Genomic DNA, 14,194 nt, shown 5'->3' on the forward strand with positions numbered 1-14,194 from the left:
GAGTGATGGGTGCCCACTCTGACAACTTCTGCTGCTGCCTATCTGGAAAACCTTCTTGCCTTCGCCTTTGTTCTTTTAATGAACCGCTTGGATAGGACAGAGGCCAAGAGGCACCTGCAGGCTATGCTTGCTATGTGCCTCAGCTCCCCACAGGAGTTTCTAGTTTAAACAAGCTTGTTTTAGTCCTGTAGGTGGACCTCAGTTTGACTTGGAGTGGCCTGAGCCCTGGTTGTTTTTTGGTATAAAAACCCCTGGACAAACCGCCCCTGTGGAAACCCATCTTGGATCCTTGCCTGGGTATTGGAAGCTATTTCCCTCTTCTTAATAAACCCTCCTCCTATTTATGTCATTTGTCCTCGAATTCATCTTCAACTTCATGAGACACGAGCCTAGACTGTCCATCGCACAAGAAAGTGTTCGAGCAGGTGGGGGGCTGGGTAGCACAAATGGATTTGCAGAGGAATGGATTGGAAGGAGCCAGGTGGGGTGGGAGTGGCAGGTGCCACCTGGGCTCTTACAGAGGCAGTGTGCAGTGTCATCAGCTGAGGCGAAGCCTGTGGGTCCCATCCCTCATCCCACACCTGGATGGCAAAGACAGTGGGGATGCCACACAGGTCCTGGTCCTTGGGCAGCATCGAACCCCTCCCCTCATAATGAAGCATCTGCTTCTCAGCCAGGAGGCCCCCTCTCAACTCTCTCTCCCTGCAGCCCTCTGCCCCTACATCTGCCTGCATTTTCTGCAAAAATATCTCAGAGCACTGGGCCTGGAATTTAGCTCAGTGGTTTCGCCGCCTGCTGCGCAAGCTCAAGGACCCGAGTTTGATCCCCGGTACCAAAAAAAATAAAAAATATCTCAGCGCCCCACTTTTTTTATCAATCACTAGCTTTGATTCCATTGAGCAAAACACAACCTGACCAAAATAAGGGAAAAGAACAAATTTTCACTTTGTAAAAATGACAAATGTTTAGTTAATGTGAAACATTCAAAAAAGTGAGTAAATACTACCCACCCCCCTGCCAAAACAAGTTTTGTTTTTATTTGGCAAGACTTATACTAGGCATTCTCTGAGCACATGCATAGAAGAAGAGATAGATAAGGAAAAATGAATTTATATTATACACGCTATTTTCATTTAAAAAGTGCTAGATATAATTTTACTTAATTTAACAGAAGAATTGAGAATTGGGGTGAAATTGAAATATATATTAACTTCTGATAAATGTTTTATAAGAGATTTCTTTTCTTAAAAATACTTTTATGATAAAGAAGAAAAACATTTTTAAATGTTATGGTCATACTTTTTTAAAAATTAACTTTATGTTTTTATTTTAAACTGAATATGTTGACTGCCTGGTATACAGATTAGGAAGTTACCACACTCATCCTCTTTCTTATAGTATTAGTATTACCCGGCCAGGGATTATGACATCAGATGCTCTGGAAGACAATTCTAATGGCAATTTAAGGTGGATTCTGCGTTTAAACGGAATTTATTCTCAGCCACTATCCTTCGTCAGCCCCTCCTTTCTTCCCTTCTCCTTTCCTTCCTTCTTTCCTTTTATCTTTCCTTCCTTCCTTTCTTCTTCCTTCCTTCCTCCCTTTGGTTTTTCTTTCCTTCCTTCATTCATTCTTCTTTCTTCTTTTTTCAACTTTTAATCATATTTTTGCCTTTCCTTTGGTCCTTTTTGAACTTTAAATTTTGTTAGCTGGACTTTTTCTGGAAAGACAAATGTATTTCCTGAGCTCTGCATACTTGAAAATGTCAGTTTTACACAGGGGTAATATCGTAGCCAATGAGGTTTATCAGAGGCATGATTATTGCTAATACTTGAAAATGTCTCCATTCTCTTTTTACCTGGAAGATAACTTAGTTGGGTGCAGAACTTGGGAGTTGTCTTTTCCTGGATCCGTGGAACCAGCTGTCTTCTAGTGTGACTGGGAAGAAGTTTGGATCACCTATCTTTCCCCGCCTTGGGACCTGAATGTTTTACTTAGATAACCAGATCCATCTTTCATTTTTGCAATTCAATTATTTCATTCAGACTTGTCTTAGATCTGATTTTTTTCAACAGTATTTCCTGGGAAATTGTGTACACCTGACCTGACCTGAAGATTCATGGTTTTATTTCAAGACTAGTATTTTAGCTCATCTTCGAATATTTTTAGACTTCTTGTTCCAAAGAACATTTACTCATTAGATAACTTTTTATACACCTCTCATCTCACTAATCTTTGACCCCCCCAAAATATTTTTCAAACAAAATTCTTTTCTATTTAATGTTGCATGACTTTTTATACCTTATCCACAATGTTCCTTACTGTAGTGTGATCACTTGCTTTATTTGTTGTGGTGGTGGTGATAGTGGTACTGGGAATGTAACCCAGGGCCTTCCAAAGCTAGGCAAACACTCTACAACTGAGCCATGTCCCCACCAGCCCAGGTTGGTGTTTTTTGTTGGTTTGTTTGTTTTTTGTTCTTTTTAAAGTTTTTTAAAAGTTTAATGGAGCCAGTAAGGCATATAAATTGTATTCTGGCAGACATTAAGACCTGCTTTCTCTTACCAAAGAAAATGGCACATGTTTTATCAAAATTTGACAACTGAGATTAAAGGGTATTAAGATTAAGCTTCAGAGCACCAACTAAAACAAAACTACCAAAAATATTGTTATTCAACTTGGAAAGAGGAACTAGAACCAAGGCATAAAGAGGAGAGTAAATATGTGTTCCTCCATCTCAAAATCCTGTAGGAAGAGGAGTTCTGGCCTCTCGTGAGCAATGCTTCACACCACCAAAGCAGGTTGGTGTTTTTAATGTTAATGTGGTTTTAATCTCTCTCTCCCTCTCTCTCTCTCTCTCTCTCTCTCCTCTTGATATCTATCTTACTATAACAAAACAGCCAGCTAGATTTTCATCTCATACTGTTACTTTACAATCACTTCTCTCCATCCTCGTATTTCTCGGATCCTTTTAAAGAAGCATTGCATTATCTGAAACGGGTCAAGACCATGCAGAACAAGAGCTTCTTCCACTGTGTCCCTGGGCAGTCTCCTTATGACAGAGTTCCTGGGATGGCTTCCCTTTAACTCTTTTTGGAATGGGCCAGCTCTGTGTGGGAGGACAGTTTGGGAAGAGAGGGGACGATGACTTCAGGCAGTGTGCAGCTTGCACGTGGCTTTGTCCTCTCAGATTGCCTCCCACCACAGCAGTTATTCCTTGGGCAAGGAAGCGCAGTTCCATGCTTACTCTCCCTGCAGCCAGCGTGGCCCCAGCAAAACCTCTAGGCAGGCTGGTCTGGGCCTCAGTGCTTTAAGCCAATGATTCTTGGATGAAGTTTTCAGGCCTGGAATACTTACTTTGGGATGTATCCCACAAAACCTCAGCTTCCCTCTGTATGATATCTGTGTGAGTTCTCAGTTTCCTCCGTGTTCTACTCTAGATGCCACAGTACCTCAGAGAGGCTTCAGGGTCTGTGGTTTGGAGCTGTGGTCATTTAGGTTTCAATAAAAAAATGAGAAAAAAAATTTCCCCCTATATTCAGTTTTTTGCTGTTGTCTTTGGTTGGTTTTGAGAAAGGAGTAGGATTCAAATATTTGATGCCATTGTTTTTAACTTGGAAATTAAATGCTTACTCATTCTGTATCTCTTTCCATACTAATGTCAACCCTGCTAAGTGTGCAAAGCTGTGTCATGGTGTGCTGGATACTGGAGACAGCAGGGCGGATAACTAGAAGATCCTGAGCATAGAGCAAGACTACATGGTGACCTTAGCGAAGGGCAGGTGGTTCTCACAGACACCCTGCTCTGATTCAGGCACAAATGTTGATCTGTCAGCCAAAATCTCTCATACTTTGGGTCCTGGTATATTTGAGACTTACAAGGAAAATGCATAGCACTCACACTGCTGCTTCTGCATTACCACCCATGGCAGACATCACTAATCAATCACTATACTTTTATTTTCCCCCGCCTTACTTCAAGATTACATTACAGGAAGACTTAACTGACATTAGCAAGTGAAATGCAACCTACTTGCCACTCCAGTATTAGAGTTTTCTCAGCCACATCAAACATGACAGAGGAGTCAGAAAGATCTGGGTTCAATTTTAGCTCAGTGAGTACTAGCAAGGTGACCTTGACCAAATCTTTACTTTTCTTAGCTTCAATTTTCCCATCTGTTGAATGAGGGTCATTGTTATCATATAAAGTTGGTGAAAGAAATAGATAGACAGTACATGTTAGTCATGGCTGCATAAGAAATACTCCAGCTAGCAGCTTACAACAATAAGCACTTATCTAGCTCAGGGGTCTATGGCATAGCTTGGGGGGTTCTTTTGGTCTAGAGAAGCTCAGCTGATTTCAGCTGGGCTTGTTCTGTCTGTGGTCAGCTGGAGCTGGCCAGTCTTAGAAGCTCTTACTCAAATGGAAGAGTGGTACCTGGCTGTCACGTGGGGTAATGGGGCCTCTCATCCCACAGCATGTTAACCTAGGCTTGTTCTCATGGCTGCCATAGGATTCCAAGAGATGGAGTGGGGAAATGAAAAGCTTTTCAGGAGCTCAGGCTCAGAACTGGCACACTGTCATCTTCCACCCCATCCTACTGGGAGGAGCAAGTCACAGGTTGGCCAGGCACAAGGAGTGGAGAAAGAGGCTCCATTGCACAATGGGAGAGTTGTCTTGTAAAAAGTCTCATTGCAAAGGCCTTAACTGGGAAGAAGAGTGGAGCACTGCAGCCACTTTTGCAATGAAACTCCCATGATCCTTCACACACTAGTGGCCATGTTTGATGCCCAATAATAATTTTTAGAAAACTTTTAAAAATAAAAATTCCAAAGTACCTTCTTTTTCTCTTAGTTGGTAGAGCTCATAAAGACTGGGTGTAGCAAGTAGGTTTCATCTTGCAAGTTAACTCCAGTGTGAGGAACATAGTAAATGAAAACAGGACTAATCGCAGTAAATACTTTGCACCCCAGGCATGTGACAGGTGGCAGTGATAAACATACAGTACGAGTGTGCTGAGCAGTGAGGTTATGCACAGCCTACTGTTTCCTGGTGACTACACAAGTGGATGGGAAGAAGGCTTTCCTTGAACAGTACATTTTCTGTCAACCTAATGACAGTCTGGTAGCCCAAATTTTGGCACCAAATCTGATAGAGACAGAACTAATTGGTGCACTGTGAAGATCACTGGACACAGCACCAGAAATCCTATATTCTAGTCCCAGGCCAGGCCAGCTCAAGTGCCTTGAGTCCATGATATGGAGGGTGGTGAGGAAGGAGTGGTGGAGGAGGAACATTGTCCGGCCTTGAAAATGGGGCTAGGCTACATGAATTCTTGAGATAGATAATTAATTTCTCAAAGATTGTCATCAAATCACCACATCTGACACCCCCCGTACTCCTTCCCCCTCTTTCCTGTTTCTAAAGCAAACTCTAGAAGGTCACTGTCCACATGGAGTTAATGGACCTAGACCTGCCTCTTAGGCAAATCCCAGCCGCTTTATTGCATGAGTTTCGGTTCATTTGAACTTTCTGGGTGACAGACATCCTCCTTTCCATTCAAGTTTCTAATCCCTGCAATTTCCACAGCTCCCGTAATTACAAAAAAGGTCTGAAGCACAAGTGTCTACAGCCTGTCTATGAATTACATACTTTAGCGGAGCTTGCTGAGCGTATTCTGCAGGTACGGAGGAGGGACTCTGTGCAGCTCCAGTGGGCGGGAAAGGATGGTTGGGCCAGCTCTTCCCACCAGGGTTTCACAGCAGCAGCCCCCACAATCTGCCACAGGGGATTCTGGGGGGGTCAATGCCCCTCCGGGTGGGGGGCTTCCCTGTCTAGTCCTGGGGTCCACAGGAATCCACATGCCCGCAGTGGTGAGCCCATCCTCCAGCATCTGCTCTATCAGTGATGAAAGGAGAATCATTTTCCACCCTGGATCCTGTCACTTGACTCAGAAAGAGAAAGGGAAACTAGTGCCATTATTGTGCCCCAAACTGCAATGTAATTATCGCAAGAACCAAGCACTTGGCCAGCATCCAACTTTTAATGGGATAAGGGGATTCCAATCCTATGGCAAGGCATGGGCAGCAGGTGGATGGCTGCCCCAAAGCCCAGGGTTGTGGGCCCAAGCCACAGCAGAACTGGGGTATGTGTATGGGGCCAAGGTCAGCAGGGGGATGGGCTGAGAGGCAAACATAAAGAGGAAGGTGCCAGCAGGGACCCGGAATACAATGGCGCAACTTCTGCATCCCCTGGACCTGAGTGGAGTCTTCCCTAGCAAGACTGAGCAACTCTCTTTACTTTCAAAATTCCAGTGACCTTGCCTGGAAAGCGGGACAACGGTGTTTATTGAGCGGTAACCAAAATGTCACATATCGACCCCAGACCCTAACACTGCAATGGCTTCACAAATAGAGGCTGCTGCTTTTATTCCTGATTCAGTGGACATCTGCTGTCACCCACTGTGTCATTTGTCAGGCTCCTTTTTGACCTCCTGGCCTAGTTTGTGTCCTCCTGTCTTGCACATGTGCACTGCTGTGTTCTACCTCTTTCCAGCACTAATTGCCTGTGACCATTAATCAAGATGTGGCAATGTGAGTGGATTAAGAAATGCCTAGCAGATGAGTAAAGCGCGGCTGAGGGTGTTTCTCTACATAACTGAAGTGTAGGCCAGCAAACTGAGGGGGAAAGACTCACCTGGATTGTGGGTGGTGCCAACCCACAGGCTTGGAATGAACCTACCTGCCTGGAATGAAAGAGAAAGAAGGAAGCGTGCCTGTTCTGAAGGGATCCAGTCTTCCTGAGTGGGTGCACCTTGCTGCTGATGTCTTTGAACATCGGTCTCTAGGTCTCCAGTTTCTTCAGCCTCCCAATGCAGACTCCAACCAGCAACTCTTCAGTGAGTTTTCAAGCCTTTGACCTTGGACCGGGACTGCATCCTTGATCTGCCTTGTTTTGAGGTTTCCATATTCTTGGGCTGAATAGCTCTCCAGCAGATGGCCATTGTTGGGTCTCCTACCTCTGATCCTGTAAACCTACCTAATAAATCCCCTTGCATAATTATACATATATATTTTCCATTAATTCTGTTCCTCTAAGAACCCTAATACATTGCCTTTGTTCTGTGTCTGCCTCCACCTCCAGGACACCTGGCCAAAGGAGGCAGAGAAACAATGCCCTTCTCTGCTCTACCTTGTCCCCCAGTGCCTGGTGCATAGTAAGTGCTCAATAAACACTGCTGAATTAAGGCATTTTGCCATCATACAATGTTGAGGGACACATACACAAAGGGCTGTGGGATCCCTGTGGAGGTGGGACACAGAGTATGAGAGTCATAGAGAATGTTATGGTCTAAATGTGCTCCCCCCAAAAAAAAATCATATGTTGAAATTCTAAGCTCCATAGTGTAATTTGGAGTAAGTTCTTTAAAGAAGTGATTAAGTCAAAGTCTGCTCTTTAGGGTGAGCAGAAAAATTCTTCCTTATAAGAAAAGGAAATTTAAACACAGACTTGCACAGCACAAAGGAAAGGCCATGTGAGGACACAGGAAGAAGGTGGCCATCTGTAAGCCAGGGAGAGTGGCTCTGAAGAACCCAGATCTGCTGACACTTTGATCTTGGACTTCCAGCCTCCAGAACAGTAAGAAGTCGCCGAGTCTGTGCTGTTCTGCTATGCAAACTATGCAGAGCACTTCCTGGAGGCGTGGGGCTGAGCTGACTCTCCAGAGTGACACAGGAGAAGTGTGTCCAGGGGAGGTGACAGCAAGGCCAGGTGTGTCAGGATACAATCAGCCAGGTTGAAGGTCAAGGCTGGGAGAGGCAGAAGGACCTCAGCATGGGGCCTCTGGCAAATGGCCTCAAACACCAGGCCTGAGAGACATTAGCCTAGGAGAATTTAGCTTGAGATATTTAAACTCTTTTCCCCACAACCCTAATCAGGTTATGTGTATTAACTCATTAAATTCTACAAGAAGCCTGGGAGAGAGGTGTGTCATCATCATCTCCTTTAACAGTGGTGGAAACTGAGATGCAGAGAGTTTAGGTATATTGCCAAAAGCCACACAGCCATTAAGTGATGGGAGAGGGATTTGAACCAATGCTGTCAATATCTGGAGCCCATGTTCTTAGCCACAACACTCTTCTGTAGCAGTGGAGAGACAAGATCAGATGTGATTCTAGAAAGAGATCCCTGGTAGCCAGCCAAGAAGGATGATTTGGGGATGCAAAGCTGAAGCCGGATGGTAGATTTAGAAGAAAATGGCCATTGCCCAGTGAAGACTGACCCAGTGCCACTGGCTGTGGAGCATCTCTTGACTCAAACATCAATAAACTAGCATGAGGGCCGGGGATTTAGCTCAGTGGTTCCACCACCTGCCTTGCAAGCAGAAGGACCCGAGTTCAATCCCCGGTACCAAAAAAAAAAAAAAAGAAAGAAAGAAAGAAGGAAAAAAGAAATTGTATAAAAATCAATCAATAAATAAATAAACTAGCATGGTGGTCCACACCTGTAATCCTAGCACTCCGGGAGGCTGAGGCAGGAGGATCACAAGTTCAAGCTTAGCCTAGGAGACTTAGAAACTTAGACCCTGTCTCAAATATAAAAATTAAAAATTAATTTTAGAAAAGATGGGCTAGGGGTGTAGCTCTGTGTTAAGACCCTGGGTTGAATCCCTGGCACTAAAAGGGAAAAAGACCAATATGCAAAATTACTAGGGGAAATGGTATGGAAAGTCCCCAGGCAAGTGATTAGGGTAGATACTTCCTGGGAGGTGAATGTGCTCCTTGGCAGCACTATTGATGAAGACTTGGGCTTAGGAATAATGTTAGAAAGGGCCTGTGTCATAAGACAGTGACATTAGGAGTTAAAGTAGAATGAATGGGACCAACAGAGACTCCCAAAAGCAAGGACTCAGGACCTGCATCAGGCAAGACCAACAAAATCCTTGTGCACATGGAGCTCACACTCTTCAGGATCCCTGCATCAATCAGCAGAATCAATCCTGGCCATCACCTAGACAAACCCCCAAATCTCCCTGGCTTAACACAGTAAAAATGTCTTTCTTCATCATCTTACAGCTACACTGTTTGAATAAACAGTCTCCAAGGTCACTGCTCCACGGGAACAGAGGGATGGAGGAGCCACATTAGCTCCTGGCCACCTCAGCCTGGAAGTGACACCTGCTGCCTCTGCTCATAGTCCATTGGTCAGAATCAGCCATGTGGTAGAGGCTTAACTCCAAGGGATGCTGGGAAAGGCAGAGCAACACATGACTCCTGGAGTAAAGTATTGATGACAGGCTCCATGAGTTTCATGCAAAATCACATTATGAGGTCTTAACTTTGCTGTAAGAGAACTGTCACCAGCTCTCTTCCCAGAAGTTGATCCCACATTTTGCAAGGAATCTTCCAGGTATCATCCTATGGCCCTGAGTCAAGGGGCTGCTGCAGGCCATGTTGTCACAGCCAGGACTCTGGAGCCCACAAAGGTCCAACCCAGAAAGAAGCACTTTTGAAAAATTTCAGTTCAGCAAGACTTACCTCTCCCTCCAGCCTAGAGGTAACTTGTTTACCGCTTTTCTCCAGATGTGACAGGAAGGGCAGAGAGAAACAAGACTGGGGTGAGGACTGGAGTTGCCAAGAGAGCTCATTAGCTGGAAGGAGCCAGGCGTTAGCTCTGAGGGAGGTGGGTGATGACAGTAACAGAGTGGCCAGGTTTGGAGCCTGAATTAAATGTGACAACAAGCAAGCCAGGTGACACAGCCAATTCATCACATCTCCTGACCTGAGGGGTGTCAATGTCTCTGGGAGACCAGACCACCTTCCCAGAAGCTTGGGGAACCTGGAAACCACAGGAAGAGTCCTGAGTCTGGAAGGGACTCCAGAATGGTAGCCAGCCCAGTGTCCTCACTCTAATAGTGACCCAGGCTCTCACATCCCTTATCTGACTTAATTACTGAGGCATCTGTGTGGGTTGGGAGGAGAGGAAGATCTTGGTGTCCTCACATGTCAGATGGGAAAAGGAGTCACAGAGAAGGTAGTACCTGGGCTAAGGCCACGCAGCCCTGCATGGAGGAGTGGGGCATGCCCTCTGCAAGCTTCCACCATGCCATCCTCTCCAGGCACAGAGGAGAAGTGACAAGGACTGACTGCAGTAGTGACAGCAAGCCTTGCTCTGCCCTAAGAGACCCTGTTCTACAGTGAAGTGAAGAGGTCACTTACCTGCCCCTGTCACTGGATCAGGCAGGTGAGGCTGGCTTTGCAGCAGGAAGCAGCAACCCTAACACAGCAGAGGTTTGTCACACAGGCTCCATGGCCCTTGAGTCAGCTAAGGCTTTGCCCCATGTGGTCATCCAACAGCATGACCTGGCACTTTGTGGTCACTGAAGCAGATGGACAGAAAACACTGGAGAGACTCACATCATGCTCAGGGTTCCAGCCCAGGACTGACACGTGGCACTTCTGTTCACCACAAACTGGCTAGAATCTGTCACTCAACTCTCCCTCCAAAAGCACATGGGCCAGGAAGTCAGTGCTGCTTTGTCATAAGCAGAAACTTAGACCAGCAACGCTCACAACTACCTTGCTGAGCTTTCCAGTATAGGGAACAGTGCAGACAATGGTGCCTTTTAGGAAGTCACTGGGCACTGAAGAAGGAGCACAATTGAGGGAAAGAATAAAAATGATGCCTTTAGTTGTGCAATGGCCTCATGTGGGTCCCATGATAGGATCATTAAAGTAGCTTCTAATCACCTGTGGAATATATACGTAGGTATATGTATGCATTTCCAAGCTGATATGCACACAAATAGCTGTGGATGTCACTGTGCACCAAGCTGGCTCTAGATACCAGGGAAAAAATAAGCAATAAAAATAACACAACTTTCACCCCTAAGAGCTCTCACCTCAGCCCAGGCATAGATAACAATTGTGTCACAAGTGAGCATCTGACACAGCGTCAGAGCAAAACATTCACAGCCTAGAGGAAGAAAGCTGAGGGAGCCATGGGCAGGCAAGTGTGACCCTAGGAAGGGGACTCTTGAGCAACCATGAGTAGGGAATAAGTAGGTCTGAGGTGGACAGGAGCCAAAGCAAAGGGAGGAGCAAGGGCCTGTAGGAACACCCTGAGCCTGGTCCCTGGAGAGCAAGAGGCCACTGGAGCTATAGCAGCGTAAGGGACTTGGCTAGCTGGGAGGTCATAGGGGACCAGACTGGCCCAAGGCCATGGTGCCCTCAAAATGGCTTTGGGCCTCATCTGGGTATGAGGTGACCTGACCTAGAGGACTGAACTGGGATGTGAGGTGACCTCAGCAGTGTGTCATCAGCTCCAGATAGTTCTGCCCCTAAACTCAGTGACGTCAATACTCAGCAAGCAGATGAACTTGAGCAAGTGATCGCCACTCTCTGCCTCAGTTTCCTTGTCCTTGGGGATGACAGTTGCACATATTTTGTATGACATTCAATTGAGGAAAAGCAGGTAAAACACTCAGCACTGGACCTGGTATCCTGTGGACATTCAATACAGGACAGCTGCCCAGGCAAACGGCACGTGGCTCCTGGGTAACACCTGGGCTGCCTTTCCTGGCCATGTCTTCCCACCTGCAGGACAGCTGCCTTTGACGCTAAGCCCAGATGCCCACACCAAGGAGCACCAGATGCATTACCACTTCCAGGATGGTACACATCAGGAACCCTACGGCCTGAGGTCTTCAAACAATGGTGTTCTCCAAAGAGCTTCAGGAGGATGTGCCGAGACTAGGCCACCCACCCCTGCCAACTGGCACCAGTCTCCTAGTGCCTACCTAGCAGGTCGGTTGCCTGTGGTGGCCAGGCTGTTCTGAACACTAGCACATCCTTGTTGGCAAAAAAATTAAAGAGAAAATGTGACAAGCCTGAGGACACCATGTGTGAGTCAACTTTTGTCACTGTGACAAAATACCTGAGAAAACCAACTCCTAAGGAGGAAAGCTTTCAGTTTCAGAGGTTTTGTTCCATGATCACTTGGCCCCTTCTTTTGGGCCTGTGGTGAGTGGGGCATGTGAGGTTAAGCAAAGCTACTCACCTCACAGTGGCCAGAAAGCAGAGGGGAGAAGGGATCCAGGTCCCAATGTCCTTTTCAAGGGCATAACCCATACCCTCAATGACCTAATGTCTTTCCACGAGGCCCCACCTCCTAAACCTCCCACTACCTCCCAACAGTGACATCAGCTGAGGACCAGGCCTTCAAAATATGAACCTTTGGGGGACAGTTAAGATACAACCTATAGGGCTAGGGATTTAGCTCAGTGGCTTTGCTGCCTGCCTTGCAAGTACAAGGACCCAAGTTTGATCCCTGGTACCAAAAAAAGAGAAAAAAGATACAACCTGTAACAGACGGATCAAACTGAGGGCAAATGTGAACCCAGGAACACCTTAGCCCAAGTGATAGAATCAGCAACACAAAGTGTCAAGTACCTTTTAGAAAATGATAATTTCTGGTGGTTATTAATCTATGAGCTTTAACTGTGTGAATTAAATCAAGATCAAGGACCAATCCAGCATATGTGTATAGTGAATAAACTCTTCAATACAGCCACTTTACCCTTTGGGATGGGGAGTTAGAAGGAGTTGTGGAGGGAGGAATAGGTAGATAGAGGTATAAGGGAAGGTTAGCAGTGAGGCCAGAGGGCACAGGTGAGAGAAGGAGAGGGAAGAAAAGAAAAATAAAGAAGAAATACAAATTGGGGCCAGAACAGGAACACAAAGGGAGATGAAGAACAATGTGGGTCAGCAAGGGAGTGAGGGAGAGAGAAAGAGAGAAAGAAAAGAGAAAAACAAAAAAGAGAAAAATAAAAATTTTAAAGAGTAGATAAAGAAGAAAAAAATCAAAAATAAGAGCAAAAAAATAGTGGTAATTTTGAAAATAACAAAATAAAGATAAAAATGAAAGGCCTCCTTCAGGGTATATCTCTGCTGTCACAATAAACAATGTGGGCAGCAGTGTGCAGTTATAAGTCAACGAGTCTCAGTAAGCCAGTTGCAGACCCATGAGATTCAGTCAGATTTCTGGCTGCAAGTCCCAAGTTGAGCTCCCTGTCCTCCTGCAGGGTTAAACCCTGCAAGGTTCTATTACAGGTTCCAGCTGCCCTTCCCCTGAAAATAGTCCAGGTTCACATGGGAGGTGATGATCCCTCCCACTTACCAAGTACAGTGGTCTGGTGAGCCTTTATTGCAGAGATTTCTCTTCACTTTTCCAATGGGCTACAGTTTTCATCAGGGAGCCTGAGAGAGGCCCTCTCTCTGTTGTTCACTTCTGCAGCTCAGGACAATGGCCTCTATGTTCCCCTGTGCCTCTGTAGTGTGGAACCAGGTAGCGGCACAGCCAAGAGGCCAGAGGCTGGGGGGCAGGGAGAGGCTGTTATTGCAGGTGCTGGCGGCTGGTGGGCGTGCCCAGGGGTCCTCACAGTCTCCTGGATGCAAATGGGCTGGGCGAGCCAGACTGGGCAGGGTGCAGCCACCTGCAACTGTTTTGACTGCAAAGCCAAGCTGGCTGCTGGTCCAGACTTTTCTCTTAATAACTAGAATTCTCCTTTTTCATTTCTTCCCCTCATGGTGAAAAGGTTCATGAATTATTGTCCCTGTGAAATAACATGCCTACTACAGCTACACATCTGGTCATGTACAGGAATGTAAGCCCCCACCCAGCTATCTTTACTGAGGATGACCCTTGAGGAAAGCTGTAAGAGTCAGGGCCAAGAGAAGCACAGTAAGAGGCTCTGCTCAAGATGCAATTTGCAGAGTCTGAAATCACTCCCTGAGGCAATCTAATTTGAGGTAGCTCAAATTGCAGCAATTTCCTGGAATCCTCACCACTCACTTTCCAGGGCCAGGGCATCCATGGACCATGACAGTTCTGTTATCAGGCCTGGCAGGACACAAGCTGTTCTGTGACTGCCACTCCAAACAGGCAGCAAGGTAGGGAAGAAGGTAATTTTCCTCCCTCCTGCTTCCTGGGGAGCAGCCTCAGCTGCCACCAGACCTGTCTGGTGGGAGTCAGGGGTCTGTAGCTCAAATGAACCTTGACAGCTAATCATTGCCCAGAGCAGCAGGTGAGTGGTGATCAGTGCTCCCCGCTGGAGAACCAGCAGCCTCCTCTCTGCGCTCTCCTTAGGTCCCCAGCCTGGAAGCTGTTGGGACCTGCACAGGTGTGGGGAGGCCTCC

The 14,194-nt window shown here is 46.2% G+C and overlaps 1 non-coding gene across 1 annotated transcript; it reads left to right on the forward strand.

Annotated features, from left to right (window-relative positions):
- The first annotated feature begins 1,765 nt into the window (after nucleotides 1-1,765).
- Nucleotides 1,766-1,908, forward strand: LOC147827223 (U4 spliceosomal RNA). Its single transcript, XR_015452848.1, has one exon. It is a non-coding gene; the product is annotated as a U4 spliceosomal RNA (small nuclear RNA).
- The last annotated feature ends 12,286 nt before the right edge of the window (nucleotides 1,909-14,194 follow it).

Source organism: Heterocephalus glaber, unplaced genomic scaffold (assembly GCF_053883595.1).
Source record: "Heterocephalus glaber isolate CG9 unplaced genomic scaffold, H.glaber_assembly_v1.0 deba00001452, whole genome shotgun sequence".
NCBI lineage: Eukaryota > Metazoa > Chordata > Mammalia > Rodentia > Bathyergidae > Heterocephalus > Heterocephalus glaber.